This window comes from Ahaetulla prasina, chromosome 2 (assembly GCF_028640845.1).
Source record: "Ahaetulla prasina isolate Xishuangbanna chromosome 2, ASM2864084v1, whole genome shotgun sequence".
Classification (NCBI taxonomy): Eukaryota; Metazoa; Chordata; class Lepidosauria; order Squamata; family Colubridae; genus Ahaetulla; species Ahaetulla prasina.
The window spans coordinates 75,962,595-75,979,572 of NC_080540.1; the positions used below are offsets into that span (position 1 = coordinate 75,962,595).

General features: G+C 42.1%; 1 protein-coding gene across 1 annotated transcript in view; it reads right to left on the reverse strand.

The window, feature by feature from the left end:
- HEMK1 (HemK methyltransferase family member 1) overlaps nucleotides 1–16,978 on the reverse strand; it is a 179,874-nt gene that overhangs the window by 27,430 nt on the left and 135,466 nt on the right. The gene's annotated exons all lie outside the window — the stretch shown is intronic.

Genomic DNA, 16,978 nt, shown 5'->3' on the forward strand with positions numbered 1-16,978 from the left:
TACCGAGTATATACGGCTTATACTCGGGTTTTTTTTTTTTTCTTTTTTTCACATTTTACCGGACTGAAGCCCTGCCGGTGCAGGGGGAGGGCGGGGGGGGGGAGCCGCCAGCCTTCTCAGCTGAGGGAGGGAGGGTTTCCCCAACCGGTAGGTGCCTCATTTCCCACCCTCGGCTTATACTCGAGTCCCCAGTTTACCCCAGTTTTTGGGGTAAAATTGGGGACCTCGGCTTATACTCGGATCGGCTTATATTCGAGTATATACGGTACTTGCCCTCTTTGATTCTGATGCTTGTCCACGGGGCAGAGAAGATAGCAGGAATTAAGTGTCACTCCAGCTTCCATCTTTTCCAATTGCTCTGGTGCACCTTATATTTGTTAGGTAGGAAGCTAAGACACTACAGTGTTGGTTGTATAAGGGAAAAAAGCATTATTGGCATTAATTCTGCCTTCCATTCCTTCCTCTGTCTTACAATAACAGTAGCTGAGGATGGAAAATTTGTGTTGTCAAAAGACTGTCCTTCCTTATTATATGTCAAATCCTCAGGAGAGTTATACATATTTTCATGGTTTTATAGTTCAACGGTGAATACCTCTGCTACACGTGTGAGCTCCAGGAAGGGATAAAATTCTAGGGCAGTCTTTTCTAACCTGCCACTCTTCGGATGCGGGACTACAACATCCTGAATTATAATTGGCCCTGCTGGTGGAGAATTCTGGGTGGTATATTCCCAGCATATCTGAAGCTGCCCTAGATACAACTTGAAACAAAAGGAGCAGTATGCGCCTTCAGCAATCCAACGTGGCTTGGTATATTTAGTCAGCATTCATTTCCTCTTATGTTTTTTTTCTTCAGAATTTGTTGTACGTATGATTTTGTTTTAGATACTTTAATAACTGACAGAATGTGTGTGTGTGTGCGCGCATGTGTGATGTCTGGTTTGTTGATCACAGTGCTCTCCATTTCTGGAACAAGGGCAAATGAATGGGAGAATATATATTAAAAAAAACAAAAAAAAACCCAATAAATGATATTTTTAAATATTAAAAATGTTTAAAACATGATTTTGTTCCAATTACATGCACAATGAAATTTTAGCCATTTCTTGGAAGTATATCAAATGCATCTGCTAATTTTGCAATTTTAAATATTGCCACTGATGTTTTAAATCAGGGGTCTCCAACCTTGTCAACTTTAAGACTTGTGGACTTCAACTCCCAGAATTCTTCAGCCAGCTTTGCTAGCTTAAAGTTGACAAGGTTGGAGATCCCTGTTTTAAATAGTGTTAAACCGACATTAGCATAAAATTCCCACTTTTTTGCAGCATTAGGATTATCCCTCACCTGAGTCTTACAATTACAGTGTTTGGGGTGCTTTTTCCTGTTACCTGAGAAAAAAAAATTGAGAGGTGTGCAGTGATCCCCAAAGGGGAGAATTAGATCAGTGATCCCTCTGCACATATGGACTATCTGCTGTGCATGAAGTAGAGGAACCAGATATGAAAAAAACCACCAAGGAATGTTAGCAGCAACCGGGTGCCTTCCACACAGTCTGGACTAGAACTCCCTTAATCCCACACTATTTAGTAGGGTGGCTGGGGCGCTGGAAATGGAAACTGAAATCCAAAACAGTGAGGCTAACTGGTAATTCTAGCATTTATGATGATGGTAGAAAGGTCCTGTTTCCAAAACTGGTCAATTTTGGTGGGTTTGGAGGGATTAAACATGCTGTGGGAATACCAAAATGATTGGTTAACTAATCCAGTCTACCAATATAATAAGACTACAGTTGATTAAACCAGGTCAAGAACAAGGTTACACTAACTACATAGCACTACATTGTTCTATGGGGACACTTAAACTCAGTCATCATAGACCTGGACAGAGAAATGGCTGAAAAAGTCCCATAAACACCTAAAAAGCAATGCTGAAACAATGTTCAAAACTCCCTAGTACCTACAATCTGCAAGGGAACGAAGCCATCCTCTCCAGATATGATCCTTGTAGATACATTCCAGCAAAGCAAGAAATAGAGAGGAAAACGAAAAAGTTTCAAAGAGACTCAAAAGACTTGCATGTGTTCCCAAATGTTGGATAGGTTGAATTCCACCGCATGTTTATTGGACCCGTGTCCCTCCTGGATGGTACTGGCCACACGGGAGGTTACACGAGGCTGGCTCCAGGGAGTTACTAACGCTTCTTTGTTGGAGGGTGTTTTCCTCGCCGCTTTGAAAGAGGCGGTGGTGAGGCCCCTCCTCAAGAAGCCCTCCCTGGACCCGGCTGTTTTAGCGAACTACCGTCCAGTCTCCAACCTTCGCTTTTTGGAGAAGGTTGTTGAGAGTGTGGTGGCATATCAGCTTCCTCAGCACCTGGAGGAAACTGTCTATCTGGACCCGTTCCAGTCCAGTTTCAGACCCGGATACAGCACCGAGACGGCTTTGGTCGCGTTGGTGGATGACCTCTGGACAGCCCGGGACAGGGGTTGTTCCTCTGTCCTGGTTCTATTAGATCTCTCTGCGGCTTTTGATACCATCGACCATGGTATCCTGCTGCGACGGTTGGAGGGATTGGGGGTGGGAGGCACCATTTATCAGTGGTTCTCCTCCTATCTCTCTGACCGTTCGCAGATGGTGTTGGCAGGGGGGCAGAGGTCGACCCCAAAGCGCGTCACTTGTGGGGTGCCTCAGGGGTCTGTTCTCTCACCTCTCCTGTTCAACATCTATATGAAGCCACTGGGTGAGGTTATCTGTGGTTTCGGGGTGGATTATCATCTGTACGCTGATGATACTCAGCTGTACATTTCCACCCCGAACCACCCCAACGAAGCCGCTGAGGTGTAGGGCCGGTGTCTTGAGGCCGTGCGGGTCGGATGGGGAGGAACAGGCTCCGACTCAACCCTTCCAAGACAGAATGGCTGTGGGTTCTGGCGTCCCGGTACAGTCAGCTTATACCATCGCTGACCGTGGGGGAGGAAGTCCTGACCCCCAGGGAAGGAGTGCGCAACTTAGGTGTTCTCCTGGACGATCGGCTGTCCTTAGAGGATCATTTGACAGCCGTTGCCAGGGGAGCATTTTATCAGGTTCACCTGATTCGCCAGTTGCGCCCCTTCCTTGACCGGGACGCCTTACGCACGGTCACTCACGCCCTTGTCACTTCCCGACTGGACTATTGCAATGCTCTCTACATGGGGCTCCCCTTGAAGAGCACCGGAGGCTCCAGTTAGTCCAGAATGTGGCCGCGCGGGTGATAGAGGGAGCACCGTGTTGCTCCCATATAACACCCATCCTGCGCGGTCTACACTGGCTACCGGTAGCCTTCCGGGTGCAATTCAAGGTTTTGGTTACCATCTTTAAAGCGCTCCATGGCTTAGGACCAGGATACCTTCGAGACTGCCTTCTGCCACCGATTGCCTCCCAATGACCCGTGCGCTCCCACAGAGTGGGCCTCCTCAGGGTGCTGTCGACCAAACAATGTAGGTTGGCGACCCCCAGGGGAGGGCCTTCTCTGTGGCGGCACCAGCCCTGTGGAACGAGCTTCCTCCGGGATTATGACAACTCCCCGACCTCCGGACCTTCAGACGTGAACTGGAGACTTTATTAATTCAGCGCGCTGGACTAGCCTAAGAATAAAATGTTTTAACTAAATTTTAAGGGTTTTTTAATGGGTTTTTACCATTTTTAGTGATTTGGCTATGATAATATTTAGTTTTAATTGGGTTTTTAATGCTTATTTATTATATTGTTTTTTAATATGCCTGTGAACCGGCCTGAGTCTTACGGGAGATGGTGCGGTATAAAAGTATGATTAATAAATAAATAAATAAATAAATAAATAAATAAATAAATAAATAAATAAATAATGTCAACAAACAGCCATCAAACAGAGCTGTTGTGCCCACAAAATTTAAGGAAGTAGTCATGTACGGTAATACACCAAGGCTAACTGCAAGCTACCAACCTAGTCTGGGAAGATTCCTCCATCCCATGATGGTCACAGAAACTTAACATATGGACATGAATTAGGTAAGACCAGGCTATCGGGAACCACATGGGATAATAATGAAATAAATCTCCACAAGCATCCATCCAGATAAGTGTTTAACAAAAGCCAGACAGCCCATCTAATCAGAAGGAAGTTAGCCAAGTGTAGCAAAGCCCAAAGAATTCCTCACCTGCCCACCCACTGCCAAAACATGTTAAAGTGGAGCTTGAGGGGGAAAGTGGGTGTCATCTCTCAAGATGTGCAGACTAGAAGTTTTGAACAGCTAAAGCAGGAAAAAGGTGGGAAGGCTTGAGCCACCAGCTTAGGAGGACCACTCAGCTAGAACTGAAGGGAAGCCTTCTCTTCATCCTTTCTAATAGGGAAATTCTTTAGACGAAGACTGAATTTCCAAAGCAGGTAGAAGCAAAGCAAAGTGGTTGCTTGATGGTTAGAAGTGAGGGATGTAGATGCAACTCAGGAGGCAGCTTTGGGGAAATGATGGTCAAAATAACATCAAATCAACAGCTTTGGGGAAATGATAGTCAAAATAGCATCAAATCAGACATTCTTTAGCCAACCCTTTTAAATTTGCACAAGGCTAAGGTGCTTTGAATACATAGCTGTTTTGGATACTGATGTCCCTGTTTTTATGGTAAAAGCTTCAGTAAGTTTGGAAATAAATTCTAGCAGGGTTTCTAATTACTAAAAGATTAGGTAGACATTGAAGAAGCAGAGCCTAAGCTGTGCTTGTGTCCCAGTTTCTGCTCGCTTCCTCACGTTGAAGACACAGAGCATTCATGACACTAAAAGTGTTGGGGGTTCAAAAAAAGAAAGAAACTAATATTTAACTAGTGCTATAAAAGACAGGGGAAATGCTTAGGAAGTTAGATGTCTTGGATGCATTTAAAAGACTTATTGTATAAGCACCCATAAGTGGTTAATGACAAAGTATAAACACAATAAAACTCACACCCAGAGGTGTGTGCAGAACTGTTGGCATGAAGTCAAAGCCACTTTTAGAAAAAAGTAATAGTTAAGAGAGGACAGAAAGGATGACTTGTAGGTGTATACTGCTTCAACTCTTGGTACCTACTCCTGTCCAGCGGAATTGGGGAGGGGGTGGTGAGAAGCCCCCTGGTTAGTTATTGTGAGTGACATACGAACCTCATTCTCACAAAGAGGGTTTGTTTTAAAAGATAGGTAATTGCTGCTGAGAAGGGTGAGAAAGGATAATGGTGTATAGTAGAGGTGGTAGTTCATTTTTCAGATGGTCACAATATAAATATTAGGTGTCATGTTTGACAGCAGAAGCACTGATGGGATATAGAACTGGGCTGAGAAGCCTATGGTAAATATTTTCATTGTCTCTTTGGTAGTTTTGTTCTATTCCTCTATTTTTTTATTTGTCAATCTGTATGCTGCCTCAAATCACAAAGAAATTTTGGTGGCTTACACAATAGGATTAAAACTTCAGTAAAAGTAACTAAAAATAATAATAGCCACAAATTCAATACCTGACACAGCAAATTGGGATAGAAAGTTACTTCCAGTCAGGTGCAGGCAATAAGAAGCTACTTCAGATAAGTGCTGTCTGTTGGCAGGGCTATTTGGAAAACAAATAGCAGAAAGCAAAAAAGAATCATATATAAACCATACATTTTTGGATGTGCTAAAATATTTATTTAGTACACCACTTACATCACAGTACGTCTACTACATGGATATTCCTCTGGGCAGCTAACAACACATTAAAATAATTTTTTAAAATAGTGGGGAAAACCCCCCCAACAATGGTCACCAAAGATGAACCCAAGAAGATAAGAAGAAACCTCCTACAGCAGTGCTGGCAACAAGACTTCAACATGCTGATGTGGGAATTCTGAGAGCTGAAGTCCACATATTAAAGTTGAAAAATACTGTCCCAAAGCATAAAATAGCTGTCCATTCCTGTCCATAGCCTCTATTTTTTTTTTAGGTATTCTGGGTTTATTCATGTGCTAACATGATAGAGGTTTACCAGTAGGAAGACAGGTTGAGCAGTTCTATTCATATGTCAGTATTAAAAGATAGCGTAATTCTCCATTCTTATATTTGAGTATATTTTGCAGAGACAATCTTTTTTGTGGTAGGAGGAGAATCAGAAGTTACAGCCCAAAGTGAATTTATTTATACAACTGTGCTATAAAGAGATCTGCATGGATATGAAGACAGAACTTTATAACAGCATGCTGTCATTTGCTGAACTCTAAATTTACATGGGCAATGAAATAAATTGGAGTGGATCATCACTTTCTACATCAAAAAGTATTTATAGTACAGTGTAGAAATCCACTGGGAACATGTACAGTGTATATCTCTGGCCAATTGAGAGTTAGTGTGATTGCATGTCTAAGGGGAAAAACAGTTCTGCTTTATAATGAACAACATTCACAAGTCTGAATGGAGTTAGCAAAAATCATTTCTGCACCTTATCCGCCCACAATGTGACAGACCTGTTCAGACAACAGTTAGGTAATGATGGATGCACTGTAGTATGCCTCTATTGGTGAATGGTGGGTTTTTCTTTTAAATCTGAATCAAAAGCAATAAATGTGTTATATATTATATAATTAAAAGATAATAAATTTATTGGTTTTGATTCAGACTTAACAAAAAGAACCCGCCATTCCCTAACAGGTACACACACACACACACACACACACACACACACACACACACACACATATATATATATATATATATAAACCATACATTTTTGGATGTGCTAAAATATTTATTTAGTACACCACTTACATCACAGTACGTCTACTACATGGATATTCCTCTGGGCAGCTAACAACACATTAAAATAATTTTTAAAAATAGTGGGGAAAACCCCCCCAACAATGGTCACCAAAGATGAACCCAAGAAGATAAGAAGAAACCTCCTACAGCAGGCGTTTTTCTATCTCGATGGCTAATAATAGAATAATCTAACAGAATAATCAGAGAAGCTATCGAGATAGAAAAACGCCCACACAGCATGAACAAACGAGATGATACCTCCCGCCTACCAGCCATTTGGAAACCTGCCCTTATTGACAAACGAGTCCCTAACACGAGGAATGACACCAGACCCACACTCACGAGGTCCACACAGGATGTCACCACCACACATCCACCCAGAAAGCAGACCCAAACCCACACTGATCAGGAAGCACGACCAAGGACCAGAAGCCAGACCGCAGCTGCAACATTAGCCATTTCAAACCCCTCCAATCCATACATACAGCAGACAGACACCCACTATGAAGATGTAGCACGACCACAAACACGAAGCCAAACAGCAGCAATGCAGCTCACCAGCTCAAATCCCCCTGCAACTCAGACCAATCTGAGCACAACCAAGCCCTCACCCAAAGAGGACACCCCCCCATCCAATCAGAGCACAAAAAAACCCATCCAATCAGAGCACAGCCAAGCTCCCACCCAATCAGTTCAAACCCCCACTAGCAGTTAAAAAGGAAGAAATAGCTGCAATCACACATTGCTCCCAGAAGCACGAAGCTGAAGCCTGAAGATGACGAATGAGACTTCGTCGAAACGTCGCCAAGACACTTCCAATTTTACGCGGGAGAAAACCTGAATAACCAAAGACCTACATACAAACACCTGTGAAAACCTCAGAAAACAAATAGATAGATAGATAGATAGATAGATAGATAGATAGATAGATAGATAGATAGATAGATAGATAGATAGATAGATATGGGTATACCTATCTATGTATATCCATCCATCTATACCAGGGTCTCCAATCTTGGCAACTTTAAGACTTGTGGACTTCAACTCCAGAATTCCTCAGCCAGCAAAGCTGGCTGAATATCCAGAAATATTTTACAAGAAGAGTTCTCCATTCCTCTGAAAACAACAAAATACCTTATCCCACCAGACTTGAAATCCTAGGCTTAGAAAACTTAGAATTCCGTCGCCTTTGACAAGACCTAAGTTTAATTCATAGAATCATCTATTGTAATGTCCTTCCTGTTAAAGATTACTTCAGCTTCAATTGCAATAATACAAGAGCAACCAATACACAATGTAAGAATGTAAGAACCCACACAATGTAAGCCGCCCTGAGTCTTCGGAGAAGGGCAGGATATAAATTCAAATTAAAAAAAAGATTTAAACTTTATGTTAACCGCTTTAATCTAGATTGCAGAAAATATGACTTCTGTAACAGAGTTATCAGTGCTTGGAACACATTACCTGACTCTGTGGTCTCTTCCCATAATCCCAAAAGCTTTAACCAAAAACTTTCTACTATTGACCTCACCCCATTCCTAAAAGGATTATAAGGGGCGTGCATAATAGCACAAATGTGCCTACCGTTCCTGTCCTATTGTTTACTTGTTTCTTTCTTTTCTTTTTTTCCTTCTTATATATATATGCTTATACTTCCTTATATTACCTCATATATATGTTTATATACTACATAATCTTTTTATGTGATGCTTATATATAATGTTGTGACAAAATAAATAAATATAAATAAATAAACAGCAGAAGAAACAGGAGTAATCTAGCTGTGAAAGGCATCTTGAATGTAAATTGTGATTTATCCACTATCACAATAATTGTTACTATGGCCAAGGCTTACCTATTAATCTCCATATTTTTATTCTGATGTCTTTGAGTCAGGGTTTTTTAACTCATGGTGACTGCCTTGATAAGTGCCTGCAGTTTTCTTGGCAGGGTTTTTCAGAAGTGGTTTGCCCTTGTCTTCTTCCTAAGGTTGACACAGAGAGAGACTAGCTCTCTCTTTAGGCTGATTTTGTGCTTGAAGAACTCACAGACTCCTGGTTTTAGTCTTGTGCCTTAACCACTATAGCAAACTGATTCAATTGCAGGATTTAGCCAAAACAAAATATTAAAAACCCCTTTTGTTAAGAAAAACCATGTGCTCCTGAGAGAACTTGCTGCCATTCAGAGATAGAGTTTTAGAACATTGGGAAAGACACTGAAATTAAACAACAAGCTTTTTGAGATGGAATGAGCAGACAATATAATATAAAGCAGACATATCTTGATTGCTTTCACATGCTTTGGACTTTGAATCCCATAATTTGAGAGCTGATGCAGTGAAATGGTTAAAATGCTGGCCTAAGATCTGAGAGAACCAAGTTCAAATCCATACTTAGCCAGGGAAACTCATGCAGTAACCTTACACCAGCCATGTTTACTTACCATTAAAGTTTGTTGGGATGGTGATGATGGGAATTGGAAAAGAGAGTATCATTATGTTGCCATGAGATCCTGGAGGAAACGCAGGATATAAATCTGACAGATAGGACAGTCCCCATTATCATCATGTTGGGTTAGGCCAATATGAAGTTGTCCATCTGGGTTCAGTTCCAAGTGGTGAAAAAGACACTGAAAACATGGAGACTGCTTGGAAAGATGGTTTAATGGTGGTCAGGATCACATGGCTTGAGTTCCTGAACAGAAAAGGGGACGAGGTGCTGAGCGCACCCTGGCTTTACGCTTTCTCTGAGCTTTGAATTTCCTGAGGCACAGGAAGATTATCCTGATTGGTTGTCAGACTCCCAGGGGGTGGGGGTCTTAGCTAGCCTTGCTGGCTGATGTAATCTTCTCAAATGCCATATGGTGAGTTTCTGTTGCTAGATGGGTCCTATTGTGTTGCAGATGATGGTCCATTGACAAAGGTGGGGAGAATGAGTTTCTGCCTCTGGCCCATTGACAAAAGTGGGGGGAGGCAGGAAGCTGTAGGGAGCTGTAGGGAGCTGCTTTGTCCTTAAAACATATTTCTCCATTTCACATCTGTTCTGTCCTCCGCAACCAAAACCAAGAAGACACGCGAGCTGACTATATTTACCAGCAATTTATTCCTACAACAGATATCAGTTCTGGCAACGAATCTGCAATTGCCTGCCAAGTTCTCTTATCTCCTCAGAAGCCAACGTAACTGCAGTTAATAAACAGAAATCCAGAAGCCAAATTCTTAATCTCGAAATATTGCAGCCAGAGTTTCCAAGAGTCTGTTTTTGTCTGTCACAAGAAGCTATAGAGCAGCTCCTCCTGCTTTTATACCCTGTGGGGTGAGGCTCCATGACTCAGCACTCTCTAGGCCTGCTCCACCCCTTCTTTTGTTGTTCCTGCCTCTCCTTTCTGCGATACCTGGGATTTAACCAGGACTGATTGTCAGCAGCTGGGACTTGAGGCGCTGCCTGGGAGGGGAAGGTGCGGAGAATGAGTTTCTGCCTCTGGCCCATTGACAAAGGTGGGAGAATGAGTTTCTGCCTCTGGCCCATTGACAAAAGTGGGGGAGGCAGGAAGCTGTAGGAGCTGTAGGAGCTGTAGGAGCTGTAGGGAGCTGCTTTGTCCTTAAAACATATTTCTCCATTTCACATCTGTTCTGTCCTCCCCAACCAAAACCAAGAAGACATGAGAGCTGACTATATTTACCAGCAATTTATTCCTACAACAGATATCAGTTCTGGCAACGAATCTGCAATTGCCTGCCAAGTTCTCTTATCTCCTCAGAAGCCAACGTAACTGCAGTTAATAAACAGAAATCCAGAAGCCAAATTCTTAGTCTCGAAATATTGCAGCCAGAGTTTCCAAGAGTCTGTTTTTGTCTGTCACAAGAAGCTATAGAGCAGCTCCTCCTGCTTTTATACCCTGTGGGGTGAGGCTCCATGACTCAGCACTCTCTAGGCCTGCTCCACCCCTTTTTTTGTTGTTCCTGCCTCTCCTTTCTGCGATACCTGGGATTTAACCAGGACTGATTGTCAGCAGCTGGGACTTGAGGCGTTGCCTGGGAGGGGGAAGGTGCGGGAGAATGAGTTTCTGCCTCTGGCCCATTGACAAAGGTGGGGAGAATGAGTTTCTGCCTCTGGCCCATTGACAAAAGTGGGGGGAGGCAGGAAGCTGTAGGGAGCTGTAGGGAGCTGCTTTGTCCTTAAAACATATTTCTCCATTTCACATCTGTTCTGTCCTCCCCAACCAAAACCAAGAAGACATGAGAGCTGACTATATTTACCAGCAATTTATTCCTACAACAGATATCAGTTCTGGCAACGAATCTGCAATTGCCTGCCAAGTTCTCTTATCTCCTCAGAAGCCAAATTCTTAATCTCGAAATATTGCAGCCAGAGTTTCCAAGAGTCTGTTTTTGTCTGTCACAAGAAGCTATAGAGCAGCTCCTCCTGCTTTTATACCCTGTGGGGTGAGGCTCCATGACTCAGCACTCTCTAGGCCTGCTCCACCCCTTCTTTTGTTGTTCCTGCCTCTCCTTTCTGCGATACCTGGGATTTAACCAGGACTGATTGTCAGCAGCTGGGACTGCTGACAACAACGACAACATCCATGGAAATATATTCTGCCTTTTTAATATTTTCTAAAATATTTCATTCTTCTAGGAGGGGGGGTGGGTGCTAACTTTCTACACAGGCTAAACAGTGCAACATTTTAAAAATTCAGGACTATAGACAATGGAGTTAAACGTAAAGCAAAAGAAGAAAACTGCCACTGTCCTTAGAATAAATTTCAGTTTAATCAAATGTTCCTATCATTTTGTATTTTGCCATGTTTTTCTCAATTCAATCAAATTCCTTAGAGCAAATATTCTTGGAACAGAAAGTGTTGTCAATCCATCGGTAAAAGAAACAATGCTTTTTCACCTGGAGGTATTTATATTTTGTCCATTCATTTATCACAATATTAGGATACACACAACTACTTTCACAGATTAGTATCTATCTGCTATAGAGATTCCCAAGTCTTTTTTAATTTATGAATTAAAATACACGATTATTTCCAGAGCTTTATACTGACATTATCCATAAGTGTTAGGGTAAATTGCAATTTAATTAACACAGGCTGTAGTGGAAAGAATGGATACAAAAATGCTTTTCTGACAGTTTGTGAATCTGAAATGCATAATATCTCTCATTTCAGGATCACAAAGAACTTTAAAATGAGCTTGTAACCCACCATTATTTTGGCAGATGTTAAAACACACAGATTATGGTTTCAGCTATGGATTGTTAACTTCAATTGCTTAAAGTACTTACTGCTTGAAGGAAACTGCAGTTTCACACTGAAATGCAAGTCAATATTAATTAACAACTTAGCCTACAGCCATACATGACCATAGAAGGTCTGTGAGTTCATCTATTATCAACTTCATTTGTAGACTGAATTAGAGTAGGAGGAAGCAACCATTGGACCAAAGTGTATATTTGGAATTTTGAGAGCAAGTTATGGGCATTTCCAGACCAAACTTTCAAAATGGCTGCCAGAGTGAGACTTTATAGACAATAAGGAAGAGGACCTTGATAGAGATGTAGAAAGTTAGCACCAACCCATAAGAATGAAATATTCTAGGACAGCGGTCACCAACTGGTGGTCCGTGGACCACTGGTGGTCCCTGAGAAAATTTTCGTGGTCCCCAGAAAAATTATTTGCATTATTTGTATTGCCCTAAATCAGGGGTGCTCAAACTATGGTCCCTGGGACAGATATGTGCAATGAACATTTGTGTTGTTGCAGAGAGTTTCCCCCTTCAGGGTCTTTTTGTGAGAGAGGGTCAGAAATTCCGACTTGGGGTCTGCTTCAGCTTCCTGGTCTGGGGCTTTGGCCAAAGACTGGAGGGAAGGGCCACTGGTGGCAAAGAGTCAGAGGACCTTGTTCCAATAGCACAACATCATGGGCTGGAACTGGCTGACCATCTCAGCCAACTGAGCTGCCAGGTGCTGGTACCTGTCCTTGCACTCCCGCAGGTCTTCCCTCTGTTTGGAAAGCCTATGCTTGCTGCGCCTCCTTCTTGCTCAATCCAATTTGAACTGAGCCAGCTGCTTTGCCAACTCTTTCTCATGGTGGCTGCTTAGCTCTAGCAACTGCTTCCAGTTGGGGCCCTAAAGAGCCCGGGCGGGTGGGCAGACGAGGAGTAATGAGTAGAGGCTGGAGGTGCCCCTCAACATGAGTGACATTGAATTGGCTATGCCCACCCAGCCACATGACCACCTTGCCACGCCCACCCAGCTGGTCATTAGGCAGATCATATTAGTGGTCCACAGGATTTAAAATTATAAATTTAGTGGTCCCTGAGATCTGAAAGGTTGGTGACCCCTGTTCTAGGAAATATTAAAAAGGCAGAATATTATATTTCCCTGGATGAAAGAGAAACATGTTTTTTTAGGCAGGAAGCAGGCTCACTTTTATTAGCCCCCACCCTACTCAACAGCCCACAGCAAATGACAGCACTTAAGAGATAAAGACATGGCTAGGTCTATTCATAAGCAAATATCCTCACCCAAGATCCAACAAAGGTAGGATTAGCCCTCAGCCACAATAGGAATTGCCCAAAACCCTCTTCGTTACATTACAGATTTAACCAAGCCTGGGACTCAAGATAACCTACAAAGTTACCCCTCCATGGCCCCATGGGAATCTGATAACCAATCAGGATACCTGCCCTTACACAGAAACAGGAAGCTCTAAAGCGGGGCCCAAGAAAGGGTGTAGATAGATAGATAGATAGATAGATAGATAGATAGATAGATAGATAGATAGATAGATAGATAGATAGATAGATAGATAATGTGTATGTGTGTATGTATGGATGTATCTTCCATGTTCTCATTTCTGCCCAGGAACTCAAATCATGTGGTCCTGTTCACCATTAAAACCATCCTTCCAAGCACTCTCCATGTTTCCAGTGTCTTTCTCCCCACTTGGAATTGAACCCAGATGGACATTTCTTCCGACAGAGATATGCAAGATCTGATGACAGGGCAACAGGAGATGAAACATTTTGTCAGATCAAGCTCAAAGATGACACAACAAAATCCAATATAGTACAATCATTTATTTGCTTACACAATCTTGCCAAACTAAAGCTATAGCCTTCTAATCTAATCAATGTACTCTGAGAGATTCTAGGGCCGTGATAGCGAACCTATGGTACGCGTGCCAGAGGTGGCACGCAGAGCCTTTTCTGTGGGCATGAACGCCATCGCCAGCTGTTCTTCTGGTTTCTGGCACACATATGTGCGCTGGCCACCTGATCTTTGTGCGTGCATGCGCACCGGCCACCTGGTCTTTGGCCCTCTTTGGCCCTCTGGCCCTCTGGTCTTTGGCCACCTGGTCTCTGGCCCTCTGGCATGCATGAAGGCCAGCTGGCCAGTGCATGCGCGTGCTGGAAACCATCAAAGACCAGCTGGTCTTTGAGTTTCCAGGGCTCTAGCACACACATGTGCGCACACACATTCCGGCTTGGGCACTCGGTGTAAAAAAGGTTCACCATCACTGTTCTATGGTGTGGCTACCCGAAAACTACTCCGCTTCATCCAGTTTGGGACTGTACTCTCTTAATCTGGGCCTCTCTCTGATGAGATTTACTGCTTCCTCCCGGGAAAAACTCTGTGTTGTCCAATGTCCTATTCACGGATCCTCCAGGTGCACATTCCATCACATACAGTCCACAACAGACAAATATTCAGAAGTGGATCAGCCAGAGACTCTCTGCAGATTGAAATCCACAACTCTGAGCAGACTTACTTCAACCCAATGATCTGGAATAGTGGATAAACAGCTTGGTGTCTCTCCCCAAAAATAGGAATTTGAGTCCCATAAAGTCCAGCCAGAATAACCAGTGACAAGGGATTGTGAGAATTACAGGCCAAAACATACTGAATGATCATAATTACATATGCCTTCATTGTAATGAATTGGCCTAACTCCTTTTAAAGCTGTCCAAATTGGCAGCCATCACAATTTGTGATAGTGACTTCCAGCTTAAATGCATATTGTATCTTGGATTTCCTTCTCTATATTGTGAGAAGTGGATCTTCCCACAATCCAGCTTAACTCTCTTTAAAACGTACATTTTAGTGCTGCTTTGAGTTGGTTGACCCTTGGGAATTTTCCTATTATCGTGGCAGGCATGTGAGCACTATTCCGTCTTATCTGTTCCATCTGATTTATATCCAAGAATCCAAGCTGTTCTGTTGATGCCCAGGCTGTTCCTATAGTGAGCTGTCCTATATTTATTTTTAAATCATTCAATAATCTTCCAAATTTGCATCTATATTAGCACATGTTAGCAAACAGCACTCTAGTCTTTCAGTTACACATTTTATGGTTATATCTTTACCTTCCTCTCATTCTTTCAGATAATAGTGTGTCATGAGTTTTGCTTACTCATAAGCTGCAGCACGCGTAAGAATTATAGAAATGTCTGGTTTGCACATTATTAACAAAAATGTCCTGAAAGGCCAAAGAATAAACATTAAAATGCTTTTCTATACAGTATCTTTGATTACATGAAGAAAATGAAGACTGCTTGTTAATGGAAAAAAATAGTAGTGAGCAGGGTGTGAGAAGGGGGGAGAGGAGAAGTAACAGATGAAGCCATTCTTAACCATCTTTATAGACCACTGGAAGAACTTCTGGAATCTGTATCAGTGATATAAAAAATGGAACTGGCTAGTTGTTTAATTACTCTGAGAACACACACTCTCTATGTGTGTGCTCGAGAGAGAGAGATGAAACGAATCACTGGGTGTTATGTAAAGAGAACAGGAAGGAGACATTATGCTGTTGTTGTATAACTCAATTTTCCAAGAACACTGCATTAGTCAGATGTCAGTTAAATAAAGATAGGGTGGAATATAGAATTTGCCTTTGTTATATTATGAAAGGGCGCGGCTACTTAATAACAGACTTAATTTTATGGGAGAAGCTGATTATCTTTTAAAGGCTTTTGATCTCTGCAAGTACTTTGAGTGCTGCAAAACATGAGAATAGAAAGAGACTTCCACAAGAGTTCTCTTCCCCACAAATTTTTTAACTCCTTTTCATAAATATCCCTGAACTGGGACTGGCTTTCTGTATGGAAGCAAAAGGTAAGATTAACAAAGGAAATGATATTTTATATCTGTGTTGTTGGAAGTTGGGACTGATACCCATTCAATTTACCAGAAGAGATATCTCAACAGAAAGCCAGGACATATTTTCAGAGAACCATGGCATGGAATAATGGCCCCAAGTTACTAGAATTCAGTAAACAACTGTGTTACCAAATCAACAATTGCAGTGATTCACTTAACAACTGTGGCAAGAAAGTCATAAAATAGGGCAAAACTCACTTAACTGTCTCACTTAGCAACAGAAATTTTGGGCTTAATTGTGGTCATAAGTCGAAGACTACTTGTATTAGGGAATAGAATTTGGAGGCTAATATGATACTTTCAACTCTAAGAGTTTAAATCATATCTGTTATTTTATACAAGACAGAAATACATGTATATATAGTAGCTTTTCCAAATGATTTAGGATTGAAAAGTGAATAGAAAGTGTACAATATTTGTTTAGAGCTTGGCAGGGGTGAAATGCTCCCAGTTTGGACTGGATCGCCCGATCCAGCAGCAATGGTGGCGGTGGTTCGGAGAACCAGTAACAAAAATCCCTGCCCCCCCCCATGCCCAGCTGAGCTGCATGATCATCAGAGGTGTTTTTTTTACTTTTAAAAGCATTTTTTCTTCAGCCGAAAAATGCTTTTAAAAGTTAAAAAAAAAAGCCTCTGATGATTGTGCGGCTCAGCTGGGATCATCAGAACCCTTTAAAAGCATTTTTTTCTACAACCTCTTTGGCCGAAGAGGCTGTAAAAAAAATTGCTTTTAAATGGTTCTGGCGATCAGGCAATTTAGTGGGATTATCAGAACCCTTTAAAAGCATTCTTTTCTACAACCTCTTTGGCTGAAGAGGTTGTAGAAAAAATGCTTTTAAAAGGCTCCTCTGGTGATCCCAGCTGAGTGGCCTAATCATCAGAGGCTTTTAAAAGCATTTTTTCTACAACCTTTTAAGACAAAGAGGTTGTAGAAAAATGTTTTTAAAAGTAAAAAAAAAAGAAAGTTGGCCACGCCCACCCAGTCACTTTATCTCCCTTCCAAGCCACGCCCACAGAACCGGTAGAAACAAATTTTACATTTCAC